Below are 18,600 nucleotides of genomic sequence, written 5' to 3' on the forward strand. Positions count from 1 at the left end.
AGGAGAAGATGGAGCAGGCTAGTTGGCCCTCCCTTACTGGGGCTCAGCTGCCCCAAATACTTGTGATATTGCAGGTTATTTATGAGTTCATCTGGACTGAGATGCACTACCCTACACCCTGGTAGGTGAAGATTTGTAGTCAGGATGTAGAAGCCCTCATTAATCTTCCTGGTCTTGTTGAGGATTTCTTGCCGAACAGAGCTCCTGTTGGAGAATGGATTGGCCTTTTCCACTGAACTGCAATGACTCAGATTAATATTAATCCTTTTAATGCTGCAGTTCATGATATAGTCATTAGGTGACTTGGAACTAATCCTATCCACCTAACTAGTGTGATTTATTAAATACACACGGAGATTGAGTCTGAATACAGCTAGGCAGAATCAGCAGCAAATAAATATCTCCGTGTATCTGTATTAATGCTGGTTGATTGGGACACAATTGCAGGCTGGCTGGGGTGAAACAAGGGCAAAAGGAGGTTGAGCTCTCTTAACAGTATTTGGCCACCCCTATCTTTGATTTAGGTAGCAGAAGCTATAAAAACTTATGAGAGTTTGTATCAGGAGGAACAAGGATTTTAAGTCATTCAGTTCTTTGCATGCAAAGACAAAGAAGTGGAAAAGCTACATGAATAATTGAAAAATTTTAAAGGTAAACTAAGGAGGAAGAAATCCCTTAAACATATTATTTGAATGACTTTCTTCTTATACTTTTCAAGTTTTGTAAGAGTAAGTACTTAGATGAACTTTTTCTTTCTTGAGAAAATTTCCTTGAAGTGTGCTTAGTCAGTAGACACCCAAGTCACTGGTCACAGGTGCTAGTCACACTGTGGTCTGTCCTCTCCTGATTTCAAGGCTTAATTTATTTTTTTGAAAGTGGTAAGAAGGTAGAACAGCCAGGCCTGCCATATAACAGTTCTCTTATCTGATATCCTTGCCCAAGCTAGCAGAAGCATAATTTCTTTTGTAAATAATTGAGGTTTATCATTTTCCTTTCTCAAACCTCCTTTTCTTCCCTTTCTTTGCTCTTTCAGCAGAGATGACATTAATATGGAAAACATCTACCTAGCTGGCTTCGTTTAATCAGGCAAGTCTGACATTTGTGAAACCTCTCATTAACATTTTCCCCAAAGAGCACAAAATGGCCTCCCCTCCAAATACAGCCACCTCAAAGTTTAGGCTGCTTTCCATCACTATTGGCAGGCTCCTCTCAGAGATGTTACTTCTCTAAAATCTCATTCCTGGCCAACAGCCACTGGTCACATATGGGGGGACCTTCTGTTCAGGTGCTGCCCTATTCCTTGTAAACATCTCTTTTACTAGTTTTCCCTAGATATGCCAAGAAATCTCATTAGGAAAATCAGGCTGTAGATTTCTTCAGTACTTTTATATGACCTTTTTCAACTAATTCAAAAATATTAGTTGAGCGCTACTGTGTTTATGAACCTCTATTAGACACTGTACATAACAAAGACATAAAGAATCCTATCCCCTCTATTTTCTAGAGCTAACAGACTATAATTAGCTATAAACTAGACTATGCTACACTAAAGCAATAGCATTCCATGGAAATACCAAGAAGAAAGAGAATAATTCTTGTAGCAAGAAATCATGAGTAACCAGCTATGGTGTGCACTCCTGTAATCCCAGTGACTTGAGAGGCTGAGCCAGCCTCAGCAACTTAAAGAGGCACTAAGCAACTTAAGGAGACCTTATCACAAAATAAAAAATAAATAAGGGATGGGGATGTGCTCAGTTGAAGCACCCCTAGGTTCAATTTATGGTACCCCAAAAAAAAATGAGCAATGGGAAAGCCATGCTTATGCTCTAGGGATGGTTTTGTCTTTATCATCAAAGCAAAGACCTTGTGTACTGGCAACCAGTGGTTAATAACTAACCCAGAAGAGAAATGTTAGAACATCAATAGTGGTAATAGGGCTTCCAGCTTTACTGCAAGGTGGGCAGTGGTAATCTTCATTGCTTATATTCTTCCATATTCCTTGTCATTTCCCTTATTTCAAAATGGTACCAATTTATATTAAGATGAGAACCAGCTGGGCATGGTGGTGCATGCCTGTAATCCCAGCATATAGGGAGAATGCAGCAGGAGGATCACAAGTTCGGGGCCAACTTCAGCAATTTAGCAAGGCCCTAAGCAACTTAGTAAGACCCTTTTTCAAAATAAAAAGGGTGGGGATGTGGCTTCCAGGTTTCAGTCCCCTGTACCAAAACAAACAAACAAATCTCTGAGGTCCATAGTCTCCTCACTTACATCTGTGTTTAGGTCATAAGCATGAGATTAAATTCATAATTTTTCTTCCCTCTGGTGTTTGACCTCTCTAGTGTTTGAGTACAGTTTAGGTAAAGACATGGATTGCATATACTTCTTGGTAATTTCATTTGTTCTCTTTCTCTTACCCTTTCCTCACACCATTTCTCACCACAATATTAATGACTTTTCAGTAAGCATCAGGAACAAAACTACCATTCACATATTGTATGTGAGACACAGATTTAAATCTGTGGAGCTGGGGATGTAGAGCTTTCTTTCTTTTCTTTCTTTCTGTAGTGGTACTAGGGATTGAACCCAGGGCACTTTACCAAGCTAAGTCCTCAGCCCTTTAATATTTTGAGACAGGGTCTCACTAAGTTGCATAACAATTGCATAAGGCCCTGGGATCAACCTCCAGCACAGAAAAAGAAAAGAAAGAAAGTCAAATAAACAACAACAACAACAAAAAAGTAAAATAGCTGGGCACAGTGGCACACACCTATATTCCCAGTGACTCAGGAGGTTGAGGCATTAAGATCACAAGTTCAAGGCCAGTTTCAGCAATTTAGCAAGGCCCTAAGCAACTTAGTGAGACCCTGTCTCAAAATATTAAAGGGCTGAGGACTTAGCTTGGTAAAGTGCCCTGGGTTCAATCTCCAGTACCACTACCACCCACCACCACCCACCAAAAAAAAAAAAAAAAAAGGAAAGGAAAAGAAAGAACCCCCCCCCCCATCAAAACAATAAGAGTTTTAGCTGATATGGTGGCACACACCTATAGTCCCAGCTACTCAGGAGGCTGATGCAGGAGGATCAGTTGAGCCCAGGAGTTCAGGGCCAGCCTCACCAAAATACTGAGACCCCATCTTTAAAACAAAACAAAAACAGTGTACCAGTTAATAAGTGGAACACTTGACTTGCCTTGCAATCAGAAATCATAGTTATTGCTGTGTATGCTGGTTCATACCTATAATCTCAGCAGTTTGGGAGGCTGAGGCAGGAAGACTTCAAGTTTGAGGCCAGCTTAGGCAACTTAGTGAGATCATTAAAATAAAAATAAAAAGGGCTGGGGGTGTAGCTCAGTGGTAGATCCCTGGGTTCAATTCTTAGTACCCCCCCCCCCACACACACTCCTAGGCATTGAATTTCATAGCAATATAATTAGTTTCAGTACTAACCTTTTAGATAGACAAATTAAGACCAAGAAAATTTGAAGTTTAACCATAGTCATACAAGCTAGAATAGCTTAGTCTGTATGCAAAGACTATGAGTTATTCATCTTTGTATCTCTAATGGCTAGCATAATGCCATGCCCACTGAAAGAACAAAATAATAGTTGTTGAAGGAGAGGTTGAGGAATTTGAATTCAGAAAGGCTAGTATTGCTTCAGTGATCTTTTTTTTTTAATATTTATTTTTTTAGGTATAGGTGGGCACAACACAATGCCTTTATTTTTATGTGGTGCTGAGGATTGAACCCGGGTCCCGCCGGTGCTAGGGGAGCGCTCTACCGCTGAGCCACAATCCCAGTCCTGCTTCAATGATCTTATACTTGGTCTTTTTAATGATTATTTTAAATTTTTTAATAATATAAAATTATAATAAATTATTATTAGCTGTTCATGTATAACAAAATAAATATTTATATTAAGTTTTAGAAAGTAAGTTTTACTGAGACTTAATGACAGTATTCTATCAGATTCTGATTTAGACTGCCCAGTGCCCCCTTTTCCTAACTAGCTTCTAAAAATATAAAAAATGATATTTCAATAATAATATGATACTCTATGTAGAAAATTTGGGAGAATATAGAATATGAAGAGATGGAAATAAAAGCCACCCATAGTCTAATCACTTAGAGGTAACTATTTTTTCTCTTTTTATGCATGCAAACGGACACCCATTAGCAAAGTGTGGGGGTTATTATTAGCCTGCACATTTTTGCCTCTTGCTTGTTTCTTTTTTTTTTTTTTTTTTTTGGTACTGTGGATTGAACCCATGAGCCCTTTACCACTGAGCCACATTCCCTGACCTTTTTATTTTCGAGAAAGAGTTTTGCTAAGTTCTTAGGGCCTCGATAAATTGCTGAGACTGGCCTTGCCTTAAACTTGCAGTCCTCCTACCTCAGCCTACTGAGGGACCAGGATTATAAACCTGATTGCTTTTTTCTTTTCTTTCCTTTTTTTTTTTTTTTTTTAAAGAGAGAGTGAGAGAGGGGGAGAGAGAGAGGGAGAGAGAGAGAGAGAGAGAGAGAGAGAGAGAGAGAGAGAATTTTTAATATTTATTTATTTTTTTTAGTTCTCGGCGGACACAACATCTTTGTTGGTATGTGGTGCTGAGGATCGAACCCGGGCCGCACGCATGCCAGGCAAGCGCGCTACCGCTTGAGCCACATCCCCAGCCCCTTCCTTTTTTTATAGTAGGGATTGAACTCAAGCGCACTTGGTCACTGAGCTATACCCCAGTCCTTTTTATTTTTTTTTAGACAGGGCCTCCCTAACATGCTTTTTTCTTTTATCTAAGTTATTTTTTCTTTTAAAAATTATGGGTATTTTCCTACATTGTTCACACTCTTAGAAAACAAGATCTAAGCTGGTGCTAGCACACACCTGTAATCCCGAGGCTGAGGCAGGAGAATCTTGAGTTCAAAGCCAGCCTCAGCAATTTAGCAAGGCCCTGTCTCTAAATAAAATACAAAAAAGGGCTGGGGATATGGCTTAGTGGTTAAGTGCCCCTAGGTTCAATCCCTGGTACCGGAAAAAAAGAAAGAAAGAGATAGAGAGAGAGAGAAAGAAAACAAGAACTAGTGATACTACTCATTGAATTTTATTTTAAAATTTATTTGGTTTCTTATCATTGGTCATTAGGATTATTTCCAGTTTTTTAATTTTATAGCAAAGTAAAATAAATATTTTTGCACATAATTACTTGAATAGATTTATTTTTATAATTTCTATTTAGGTAATATAAATACATAGTTTTAAAAAGTCAAATAATACTGTGAAGCATATATTCACACCTGCTCCCAACTTTAAGGTCTCCTTCAAAATTTTTTTATCTTTTATTTCTTTGCAATGCTGGTAATTAAATACAGGAAGACATCATGGGCATTCTACCACTGAGCTTTACCCCCAGCCCTCCCAACTCTTTTAGCTGTTTATTAAGTTGTTAACTTTCTAATTCTAAATATTATGCAGAAATTATATTTTTAAAACTATATTTTAAAATTTATCTACTGATTTTCTACTCCTAGATGTTGATAAAAGACTTTTGTAGTACCCCATACCTCCTTTTTTCTCCTTCCACCCATCCTCCCAAAATACTTATCTCCCCATTTGAGTAAACTTGTACTGAGTTTTTACTTATTAGGATCTTAAGTATTATTTACTACAAGTTTTCCCCTCTTTGTAAAAATGTGCTTAGTTTTCTATGTTACTCACTATTTCATCTCAAACTCTACAGTGGTTTCTAAAACTCTCAGAATATTATTTTTCCACATGGTCAAATACACAATTCTTCTATTCCATTTTTATCTCTTTCTCCTTAGAGCCTCCAGTCCTCCTCTTCAGTTCTGCTTTGGTTCCTGTCTAGTCTTCACACACAACTGCCTTTCTAGAACTTCCTTCGCTTCTCTCTGTATCTCTTTTTTCTTGGTTTCCATGCCCATTTCTTGATTCACTCTTGTTTTACTTTAAAAAAAAAAATCCTCCTAGGATGACATTTGGGATATAAATATTTTTAGATCTTGCATATCTGAACTTTTATTCTACTTTTTTTTTTATAACGGGTATTGAACTCAGGGCACTCAACCACTGAGCCACATCCCTAACCCATTTTTGTATTTTATTTAGAGATAGGGTCTCACTGAGTTGCTTAGCACCTCACTTTTACCGAGGCTCACTTTGTACTCTTGATCCTCCTGCCTCAGCCTCCCAAGCCACTGGGATTAAGGCCTGCACCTCTGCGCAGGTTTATTCTGATGCTTGATTGAGGGTTTGACAAGATAATAGAATTCTAGTTTGGAATCATTTTCTTTCAAAGTTTAATGGTTTCACTTCTTTGTCTTCTCATTTCCAATATTGATCTTGAGTAGTCTGATGCCATATTGAATCTTAGGTCTTTTCATTTGAATTAGAAGTTTTTACAATCTCTTTTCTCTACCGTTCTAAAACATTGGGGTCTCCTTTTTAGTCATTGTGCTAGATTCTTAGTGAGGGTCTTTTTTACCTGGAAAAAATATTATATAATTTGATTGGGGAAATGACAATTTAAATAAATTAAATTATTTATTTTAGTTCTTCAATAATTCCCCCTTCCTCTATTTTTTTAATTATTTATTTTTTAGGTGTAGATGGATACAACACAATGCCTTTATTTTTTTATGTGGTGCTGAGGATCGAACCCAGGTCCCACTGGTGCTAGGTGAGCACTCCACCGCTGAGCCACAATCCCAGCCCCAAAAGTGACTCTTTTTTTTTTTTTTTTTTTTTTGTGATGCTGGGTATTGAACCCAGGGCCTTGTGCATGTGAGGCAAAGCACTCTACCAACTGAGCTATATCCACATCCCCTCTATTATTTTTTTTCCTCCTGTTCTCTCAACTGATCCCTCTATTTTCTGTTTGTGCCTTATCCTCTACCTGATGCCAAGTTTACTTCTCATTGGTATTTCCCTCTTAAAAAAAAAAAAAAAAAAGGACTGGGGATGTGGTATTCAGTATTGGTATTCAGTCTTTTCATCTCTATATTCCCTTTCTTCTGGTATTAATCTATTGATAAGTCTTATTCACTATTTTCTCTTCACCCCAAGATCATTTTATTTTACTTATTTACTTAGGTTTTTTGTACTAAACTCTTGAACAATCTTAGCATTTTGCATTTCTCCTTCATAACATTTGTTATGATTGTAATTAGTGAATTAATTATGTTTTCCCTTGCTAATGTCTTTCTCTTCCACTGCATGTTATACTCTATGAGGGAAGGGATTTTGTTGCATCATTTACCACCATGTTTATATTATCTAGCCTAGTGACTGGCATAAAGTTGGTACTATGAATATTTAATGAGTGAATTAGCACCTTCCTTTTATCAAATAGAGTTTGTGTATTTATTTATTTTTGGTACCAGGAATTGAACCCAGTGGTGCTTAACCAGTGAGCCACATCCTCAGTCATTTTTCGTATTTTAAATTTAGAGACAGGGTCTCGCTGAGTTGCTTTACGACCTCACCAAGTTGCTAAGGCTGGCTTTGAACTCACAGTCCTCCTGCCTCAGCCTCCCCAGCCCTTGGGATATAGGCATTTGATACCACACCCAGCCTGAAGGGGATTTTGACTTTAAAAAAATACATTAATCTGAGGACAGTTAACATTTTTATAACGTAATTGACATCTTTATAATATATTTGGCCTCCCAGCCCAGGAACATGTCATGGCTTCTTTATTTAATCAAGACTTCTTTAATGATCTTGGTAAAGTTTGTCAATTCTTATTTCCCCTGTTTATATCCGTTTCTTTCTTTCTTTCTTTTTTTTTTTTTTTTCTTTTTTGGACATAATACTGTTATGTATTTATTTATTTATTTTATGTGGTGCTGAGGATTGAACCCAGTGCTTCACACATGTGAGGCAAGCACTCTGCCACTAAGCCACAATTCCAGCCCATATATCTATTTCTTTTCTCTCTCTCACTCTCACTCTTATTTTAATTTTTATTTTTTTGTACTGGGGATTTAGCCTGGGGTGCTTTCATTTGGGTTACTTTTATTTTTTTGGTATTGGGGATTGAACTCAAGGGCACTCAACCACTGAGCCACATTCCCAGCCCTATTTTTTTTTTTAAATTTATTTTTTAGTTTTCGGTGGACACAACATCTTTATTTTATTTTTATGTGGTGCTGAGGATCAAACCCAGCACCCTGCGCATGCCAGGCGCTTGAGCTACATCCCCATCCCCCAGCCCTATTTTGTGTATTTTATTTAGAGACGGGTCTCACTGAGTTGCTTAGTGCTTCGCTCTTGCTGAGTCTGGCTTTGAACTCAGGATCCTCCTGTCTCAGCCTTCTAGGGGTGAGCCACCACGCCTGGCTACTTTTATTTTTTATTTTTAAAGTTAATTAATTAATTATAGTTGTAGATGGACACAATACCTTTATTTTATTTTTTTATTTTTATTTGATGCTGAAGATCAAACCCAGTGCCTCACATGTGTTAGGCAAGCATTTTACCACTGAGCTACACCCCCAGCCCTTATTTTTAATTTTGAAACAGGGTCTTGCAAAGTTGCATAGGGCCTCACTAAATTGCTGAGGCTTAAACTTGAGAACCTCCTGCCTCAGCCTCTAGCATCATTGGAATTTTAAGCATGTACCATTGTGCTGGCTATTGATACCCATTTCTTATTAAATCTATTCTTAGATTTTTTTTTTTTAGGCTAATGGAAATGGAATTTCCTCCATTATGAATTCCTTTCTTTTTCTTTTTCTTTTTTTTTTTTTTTCTTTGAGATGAGATTTTGCTATGTTGCCCATCCTGGCCTCAAACTTCTGGGTTCCTGCCTCAGCCTTTTTAGTAGCTGGAACCACAGGCATGGACCACTGCGCGCCGTCAAATTCCTTTAAAACTGAGGTAGCCAGGTATGGTGGCACATGCCTGTAATTCAAGTGACTCCAGAGATTGAGGCAGGAGGATAGCAAGTTCAAGGCCAGCTTCAGCAACTTATGGAGGCCCTAAGCAACTTAGGGGAGATGTTGTCTCAAAATACAAAAGGGCTAGGAATATTGCTTAGTGGTTAAGCACTTCTGTGTTCAATCACAGGTATCAAAAAAAAAAATGGGGTAGATTTACCCATATTTTTACAATATCGTTTGTTTTATACATCCTAGAGAAAAGAACTACTATCTTTGGCTTAGTTTTCAATAAAAGCTAGCTGTTTAAGTTATCTATTGCTGCATAACACCACTCCAAAACTTTGTGGCTTAAAACAGCCACCATTATATATTATATCGTACAATTCTGTGGATTAGTAGCAGTCAACTGGGCAATTCTTCTAATGATCTAATTTAGGGTCTCTCTTGTGGTTATAGTTTGAATATTTAATAACATGTGACTTCTTTTGATGTGATGTCTCAGCCCCCTAGGGGCTTTCTTTCTCCTGTAGTATACCTTAGACTTTGTACATGGAAATTCACATCTCTAAAAAGGAAGGACAGAGGCTTCAAGGCCTTTTTATTTTTCTTTTCTTTTAGTTGTTGATGGACCTTTATATTTATTTATTTATTTATTTATATGGGGTGCTGAAGATCAAACCTAGCTAGGCCTCACACATGCTAGGCAGGCGCTCTACCACTGAGCCCCAGTCCCAGCCCCTCAAGGCCTTTTTAATTCCTGGAAATGGAAGTCCCAAATTGTCATTTCCTCTAATTCTCTATCTGTCAAAAGAGTCACAGACCAGATTCAAGGGGAGGAGATATAAGCTCCACTTCTTTATTCAAAGAGAGGTGGCATTGTATGGTAGTTATTTGTTAATTTTTCCTTGCCGCCTTTTTTCTTTTAGTCTAGGGTAGCTATCCCAGGCTTTATAACATAGACTAGTTTCCAGCAAGCATCTTCTATCCAGTTGACTTCCAGTACCAAATAGTTGTATTCATTGTCATGAGCAGGAATCCTGTTGAAAAGGGTATTAAGGAGAAATTTTTTTAAAAAATGTAATGTTTCCATCTTCCCATTTTCTGTTATGGGGGAGACATAACTCTCATGGACAGAAATACAGAGTTCACTTGAGCATAAAATACCAGACAAGGAGACAGGTGTAAATGGGGCTTGTTCTGAATTCTGCCTACTCTTCAGGAAGGACGCCTCCCCCTCTCCTCCCCAGCAGAAATCCATCCCCTTGTTGAGTTCCTCCCTATGCTGATTCAATTAGAAATGAGGTAGTATTACTCCTTTACTTTTTCACATAGTACTTCTTCCTATTTTGGGTTTGCTAACCTCCAGCTTAAATATGCACTAAGCAAAGATGTATGTATAGTCTTCCTCCCTTCTTCTCCTTCAGCTTGGTCTGAAGGAAGGCAGCAGGTGATGAAATGCATAAAGGATGGGGGTGGGAGGCTAGAGAGGGAAGGACTCTTTTCTCACACACTATGGATATTGCTTAACCAAAAGAGTGTGAAATTTAGTCAGAGTCACAGCATGTGTTTCAATTTTCCAGGGAATTTCCTCTTCCTAACTGTAGGTTTAACCCTTTCTTCTGTGTAATGCCAGAGGTTGCCTAAGAATATAAAATGAATTAAATGTAAGGAGAAAATTCTAGGATTTCACAGGGCCCCTTTGGGATTTAGGATCTCGAATTATTTCCTGCAATGTAGTTGCAAAAAGAAGCATAGACTTTGGTGTGTGATAGACCTGGGTTTGGATCCAGCCTGTAGCATTGAGTGGTCTTGGGCAGTCTCTTGATCTTTCTGAACCTCCTTTTTTCCCATCTGTAAAATGAAAGTAAAGCTGGGCATAGTGGCATACACCTGTAATCACGGTCACTTAGGAAACTGAGTCAGGAAGATCACAAATTTCAAACCAGCCTGAGTAATTTAGATCCTCTGTCTAAATTTTTTAAATAAATAAATAAAAAGAGCTAGGGAGGAAGCTCAGAGGTAAAGCACCCCCCAAGTTCAAGCCACAGTATCACAAAAAAATAAAAATAAAAATTGGGGGTAAAAACTTGATTTAAACAAAGTTCTTGTGAGGATTAAGTGAGATAATGTGTGCAAGGTGATATCTACTCTTTCATTCTGTGCCATGTTAGATTTGCCATCTTAGCAACTTTTCACATCTTTAAATTTGTTGCTTTTTCCCCCTGAATCTTAATTCTATATAAGTGTGATAGAGGAAGGAAATTATTTTAGGTGATATGCAGAATTCCTCTGAGGGACTCATTAAGCTAAAAAATAGGTAAATCTCTGTAAAGGTGCTTAGGGGAAACAAGGCATGCCTTTCCCCCTCTGATCTTGGAGGCTACCTGAACTTATGAGTTTAAAATCTTATAATGTTAAAGCTAAAATAAAAATTCATTATTAGATATGGCCCAGAGAAAGTCATATCTTGTACAAGACCTCATGACAGAGTAGTGGCAGCTCTGGAACAATGCTCTGACTTATCTATTGTTATGGTTATGATTTAATTTTTGTCTTCTGGGCCTTTCTATTGTTTTATGAGAACATTCTTCTAAATTGGAAACCAGATCATACTTTAGCAGTGGGGAAGTAAAAAAACTGTTGAATAGGTTTCAATATCATTTCTTTGGGAAGCAACTGGGCCCCATTGAGGGTATCGTAAGTTACTACCTGAAAATCTCTTCTTTCCCCAAAGTTTGCCCAAAGGGCACTGAAATGGCAACTCAGATAGCTGTTGAGCCTCTGTCCCAGGATGGTGGGTTGATAAGCAAATTTATTTTTTCTGTTCTGTCTTGTTGTAATGACAAGTAGGGGAGGCTCACCCCAACCCCTATATGTGTTTGTGTGTGTGTGTGTGTGTGTGTGTGTGTGTGTGTGTGTGTGTGTTGGGGATCAAACCCAGGTCTTCACAAATGCTACACAAGTGCTCTCCTACTGAACTATACCCCCAGCCCTCTTTTTTTTTTTTTTAAGTATAATTAACATACAATAAAATATCTAGAACTTAGGTGTTCAGTTGATAGGTTTGGGTAATTGTATAAACCATACAACCACTATTTAAAAAGAAAAGAAACAGAACATTTTCATCACCCCAGAAAAATTCCCTCATTCCTCCTTTGATTTACATCATACACACATATATAAAACCGCTTTCTGAGTTCTATCACCATAGATTAGTTTTGGGATTTCATATAAATGGAATCATACAGGATATACTCTTTTGTATCTAGCTCTTTCAGCTTAGCACATTTTTATAATTAATTCATGTTGACATATGTATCAGTATTTTTTTCTGTTTTGTTTATTCTGAGTAGTATTTTGTTGTATTCATATACTAAAATAAAATATATTTATTCTCTTTTTGAAAGACATTTGGATTGCTTCCAGGTTTTTTTGGCTATTATTGCTATTGTTTCTCTTGGATAAATACCTAAGGGTAAAATTGCTGTGTCATAGGATACATGTGTATTCAGTTTAAAAGAACAGTTCTTCATTTTGGCTATACACCCCACCCCAGCTCTGTCGTTTCCTTCCCTGAGGATCTAGGCTCTTTAAGTTGAGGATTTAGCAAAAGACAAGCAGCTACATCATCAGGATCCCTGCTGCCAGAGCACAGTGGCCTGAATTGTACACTTAAAAAACTGAAACAGGTGTTTGAAACCCTACTCCATCCTTTCTATCTGGTGCCAGGGCCAGCAGAATTTGTCGTTAGTCAAATGGATGCTGGATTAGAGAGTTTTATAGGACATAGCTACATAATAATTTATATGTTGTGGCCTGTTTTATTTGAAGCAGGAAAATGAATATCTTCATGTAGGAGGGATCTTTGGTGGCCCAAATACTTCTTAATTTTTTTTTAAAGAGAGAGAGAATTTTTTTAATATTTATTTCTTTTTTAGTTATCAGCGGACACAACATCTTTGTATGTGGTGCTGAGGATCGAACCCGGGACGCACGCATGCCAGGCGAGCGCGCTACAACTTGAGCCACATCCCCAGCCCCCAAATACTTCTTGAGTGAGGGGTAGTTAGTTAGGCTATGTGCCAGATGAAAAACCCTTCCCCACCCTTCCTTCCTATATCTATTTTTTTCTCTATAAAGCTATATACAATGGAGTCAGAACTTCTTTAGTGAAGTTAATAGTGTATTCCCAAGAGCCTTTAGCCAGGTAGGATTTGGAATCTTGAATGTCAAATATGGGAGACAAATTATACCATGGTAAATTCTTTCTCTTTTAAAAAAAAAAAAAAAAAAAAAAAAAAAACCAAAAAAAAAATCATCTTTCCTAGGTCTTGGGGAACTAATTCTCATGTGCCAAAGGTTAAAACAGGAAACTGATATGAGCTCCCAACACCAAATGACTTAACAAACTAAAGCAATGAAGTTGAAATTAATAGAATCTTTTAAAGGGCTGTTTCAACTGAAGTTTTTGAAAGAACAGGTTTCAGTTCCAAATACTTTCTGATATTGATTAGAAGAGTCTGAGAAGAGGAGAAATAGGCTCTCCAGGCCAGGCAAGCCTCTCCACAAACCCTTGAGGGGAAAGGGCATTTCTGAATTCAGTTTCGTGTTCATAGGTAGCCGTTACCTTAAATCTACTGTGGATGTCTTCAGACTTCAGTCTTGGGAAACAGGGCATGCTATTGGGTTACATAATGAAGATCCCATTCCATGATAGGAACTAGACTGAGATTGAAAGGCTAAAATTCTGTCAATTAGCTATTACTACTTTGTATTCTCACCAGAAATAAGAATTCTAGTTTCTCTACATTCTCTCTAGTCCTTGGGATTTTCAGTATTTTTATATAAGCCATTCAAGTAGGTAAATAGTGGTATCTCCACATGGTTTAAATTTGCATTTTCCTAATAGCTAATGATGTTGAACAGCTTTCCATGTGTTCATCTCCCATCCACGTATCTTTTTGGGGGATATCAGTTTGTTCAAGATTTTGCCTTTTTTTTTTTTTTTTTTTTTTGGCAGTGCCAGAGATTGAACCCAGGGCTTTGTGCATGCTAGGCAAGTGCTCTACCACTGAGCAATGTCATCTCTGGCCCTTTTAAAAATTTTATTTTGAGGGGCTAGAGTTGTGGCTCAGCAGTAGAGCGCTTGCCTAGCATGTGCAAGGTTCGATCCTCAGCACCACATAAAAATAAATAAATAAATAAAGCAAAGGTACTGTGTACAACTAAAAGAAATAAATATTTTTAAAAAATTATTTTGAGACATGTTGCTTGTAACTGAGGCTGGCCTTGAAGTTAAGATGCTCCTGCCTCAGCCATCTGATTAGCTGGCATTATAAGTATGTACCATCATGTCCATCTTTTGCCTCTTTTCTAATTGAATTGTTTTCATACTTTTGAGTTTAGAGACCTCTGTATCTATTCTGCATTCAAGTCCTTTACTGGTGAAACAATTATATAAAGATGTTTTCTCCCACTGTGAAGCTTGTCTTTTCATTCTCTTAATTGTGTGTGTGTGTGTGTGTGTGTGTGTGTGTGTGTGTGTGTGGTATTGACAATAAAACCCAGTACCTCACACGTGGTAGGCAAGCCCTCTACCATTAAGCCACATTCCCAACCCTTTATTTCAATTTTAATTGATAATCTTGTCTATATTTACAAATAATCTTATTGGGAGTTTGAAAGGAATTGCATTAATTCTTAGATCAGTTTGTGGAGAAATGGCATCTTTGCTATGTTGTGTCTGCTGATCCATGAACATGGTATTTATTTAGATCTCCTTGATTTCTTTTATCAGTATATTGAAGTTTTCAGCATAAATGTTCTGCATCTATTATGTTAGATTTTATGCCTTAAGTATTTGATTTTATGTGGAGTGTTTTAACATGGTATTGTATTTTAATTTCAGTTTCCATACATTCATTGCTAGTACACAGAAATGAGATCATTGAGATCTTAAGAGGTTTGTTTGTAGATTGTTTGGGGAGATATAAATTCCTGGGCAGGTCCTGAGTAATTGGGATTACAGGAATGTGCCACTGCACCCAGCTAAACTCCCAATTTTTTATTAATAGAATCAGTATGCATGATATTAATCTGTCAAGTTGTCAAATATATTCATATTATCAATATTATTATCATATTATCTTTTCTAATTTACATGCTTTCTGTTTTCTTGTCTCATTATACTGGTCAGGACTTTCAGTTCTATGAAGTGGATATCTTATCTTGTTCCCAATTTTAAGGTGGATACATTCATTATTTTACTCTAAAGCATGATGCTAGCCATCAGTTTTTTTGTAGATTTTTATCATCATGAATGGATGTTATATTTTGCCAAATATCTTTTCTTCATCAATTGATATGATCATGCAGTTTTTCTTCTTTGGGATGTTAATGTGTTAGGTTGGGCATGGTGGCACATTGCTGTAATCACAGTGACTCACAGAGGCTGAGGCAGTAGGATCACAAGGTCAAGGCCAGCCTTAGCAACTTAGTGAGATCTTCAGCACTTTAGCAAGACCTTGTGTCAAAATTTTAAGAAGGACTGGGGATGTAGTTCAGTCATTAAGTACCCCTGGGTTCAATCCCCATTACCCCCCAGCCCCATGCAAAAGAATTTTCATGTGTTAGATTGATTGATTTTCAGATATTGAATCCTTGCAGCCATAGGATAATCCTCGCTTAGTCTTGGTATATTATTCTTTTTACATATTGCTAGATTTGATTTGCTAATCTATCTCTTAACTGAAAGAGCTTAACATGGTATTGAAAGGCTTGGCAGAGGCAGGAGTGATACCTTATAGGCTTGAACAAAGTCCAATGGAGAATTATCTGGATGCTCTGGACATAGCACTCACACAGTATACAATTCAGTCAATGAATTAAGGATGAGAGATCAATCAGTAGCCAGATATATGATACATACCAAAGCCTCTCATCTATCAAATTAGGTAGGTGAAATCTGTGGATGTTCAGATACATTAATTTCAGGAAAGGATGGATTGCACTGGCAGAATACTTGCCTAGCACACCTGAAGACACTGGGTTCAATTCTTAGCACCAGGGTCTCAGGTGTACTAGACATTTATTCTAGCACTTTTATCCTGTCAGTCAAAGCTTTATAGAAACTTACTGATGGAAAACTAGAGGGTTTTTGTTTTTGAACTGGGGATTGAACCCAGGGGTACTTTACCACTGTGCTACATCCTGAATCCTTTTTATTTTTTATAAGAGAGAGAGAGACAGGGTCTGGCTAAATTGTTGAAGCTGGCCTCAAATTTGTGATTCTCCTGCTTCAGACTACTGAGTTGCTGGGATTGAAGGTATCCGCCATGGCACCCAGCTAAGTGTTAGATTTTTTTTAATAAGCCCACCAGGAATCTTCAGTATCCTCCTCACTTGCTGACTTCTCCCCAAAAAAGGTAATCATGGTCTTTACAGTTAGCTTTCCCAAGAGAGTATCATCTAGGCAGAAATGGCAGTTTAATGTCTAGGTTCAACCTTTGATTGCCAGCATCATCAGAAAAGCTCTAACAGGAGTAACTCCTATAGCTGCAGGCTATGCTTCTGCGGGGGGGGGGGGGGGGGGGGGGGGGGGGGGGACCAGTAAAGATATTTCTGATTCAGGGGTACTTCTTTGTAAACATGCAATTAGAAAACAAACTGGAATTTCAATTCATACCCCTAATGAAATGTTAAGATGGATCTCTAAAATAATGCTTCTCAAACTATCCATGGTGAAAGGCCAGTTTTATTTTATTTATTTATTTTTTAAAATATTTATTTTTTAGTTGTAGTTGGACACAATACCTTTATTTTTATGTGGTGCTGAGGATCAGGAACCTAAGCTCTCGCACATGCTAGGTGAGCACTCTACCGCTGAGCCACAATCCCAGCCCCAGTTTTATTTTTCTTTGTTTATTTATTGCAGATTCATAGTCTTATAAAACTCAGTAAAATGATTTACTAGAAAAAATGAAATAAAAAATATATAAACTTTTTTTTTCCTTTTTTGTGGTATTAGAGATTGAACCCAGGGCTTTGTATATGCTAGGCAAGCACTTCACCACTGAACTACATCCCCAACCCTTTTTATTTTGAGACAGAATCTTTCTAAGTTGCCCAGGCTGGCCTAGAGTTTGTGATTCTCCTTTCTTAGTCTCTCAAGTACCTGGGATAACAGTCATGCACCACCATGCCTGAATAAATTCCAATTTTTTTTATCTATACATGATGTTACTGTCAAATTGTTAATGCTTTCTCTCAATTTCTGTATATATCTCATTGTTTACCAATTAGTAGCTGGACTGCACTAGATTACAGATTGCATTTTGAGCAATAGTACTATAGAAAAATAATGCATAATTTTTTATTGACCGTCCCCCAAAATACTCCAAATCCTAGGATTTTATAGCTAAAACTGGCCCTAAAAATAATATACAAGTGAGGTAACTGGGATTTAGGAAAATTAAGTTTTTTGTACAATGACACCAAGCCAGTTAATGTTGGTACTTGGACTAGAAGTTCTGCAATTTAGTAGCTGTGTCACTTTTATTACTTATCTTCTCTAATCCGCTATTTTATCACCTGTAAAATAGGTGTTAGAGTATTAAAATAAACTATATTTAAAATAATAACAGCAGCTAACATTTATTAAAACATGTACTAGTCAGACATGGTGGTACATACCTGTAATTCCAGTAATTTGGGAGGCTGGGGCAAGAGGATTGCACGTTTGAGGCTAATCTGAACAACTTAGTGAGTCTCTGTCTCAAAATAAAAAATTAGAAATGCTGGGAATGTAACTCAATGGTAGTGCGCCCCTGGGTTCAATCCCTAATACCACAATAAATAAAACCACATACTATGTGTCAGGCACTGTTAATTTATATATATTATTTATTTCATTTAAACACTTGTTTACAATGCATGAAATAAAGTGTATAATAAGTACAACTAAAATGTTATTCTAGTTTTTTAGTTCTAGAGCTAAGTCCCTATATCTCTAACCCTTTATATGTTTTACTTTGAGACAGGGTTTTGGTAAGTTGCTGAAACTTGCCTTGAACTTGCAATCCACCTCTTTTGGCCTCCCGAGTCACTGGCATTACAGGTGTGTGCCACTACACTGGCATAACAGTTTACTACTTATGATAAATATGAAAAAAATTTAAAATGTAGACCTTCAACCTTTGACTCCTAAACCTTAAAAGGAACATAGGTTAAGATAAATACCACCAAGATAACTGGTGGTTGTTCCTTATAGTGCAATTCAGAATAGTCCTTTTAATTTCTGTGTATCCCAAGATATACATAGTATCAGACAAAGAAAACAGGTTTTCCTGTTTCCTATTCTGGATCAGTAGATCTGTGAGATTACTAATCCCTTCATCCCTTGACTGAATTATATTTTGTATGAGGACTGTATCCCGAGCCTCCAAAGAATTCTCTATGGACCCTCTTTTTTGAAATATTCCTCTTTGTTTTAGAAAAAATAAAGATAACTATGGTAGCTACCATTTATTACCATGCCATATGCTTACCTTAGGTATCTTTTCTATATAATAGTCTCCATTTGGGAGACAAAAAGAGACCCAGAAAGGATAAGTAGATGTAAGAACCAGTTAAAGTCATATAACTAGCTAGTGGTAGAAATGGGAATCAAATTCACACCTATCTGACTCCAAAAGCTGTACTCCTAGT

At 37.3% G+C, this 18,600-nt stretch overlaps 1 protein-coding gene across 8 annotated transcripts in view; it reads left to right on the top strand.

The window, feature by feature from the left end:
- The window catches only part of GBF1 (golgi brefeldin A resistant guanine nucleotide exchange factor 1), a 127,349-nt gene that overhangs the window by 63,636 nt on the left and 45,113 nt on the right, over nucleotides 1-18,600 (top strand). Inside the window, exon 3 of one of the 8 annotated variants that reach the window (XM_081268340.1) lies at nucleotides 1,034-1,086. The exons of 6 other annotated variants lie outside the window; for them this stretch is intronic. The gene's annotated coding sequence lies outside the window, so the exon portion shown is untranslated. The remainder of the gene's footprint in view (nucleotides 1-1,033; nucleotides 1,087-18,600) is intronic. One more of the 8 variants, XM_081268341.1, reaches the window with a different exon arrangement.

This window comes from Spermophilus citellus, assembly GCF_964194105.1.
Source record: "Spermophilus citellus genome assembly, chromosome: 15".
NCBI lineage: Eukaryota > Metazoa > Chordata > Mammalia > Rodentia > Sciuridae > Spermophilus > Spermophilus citellus.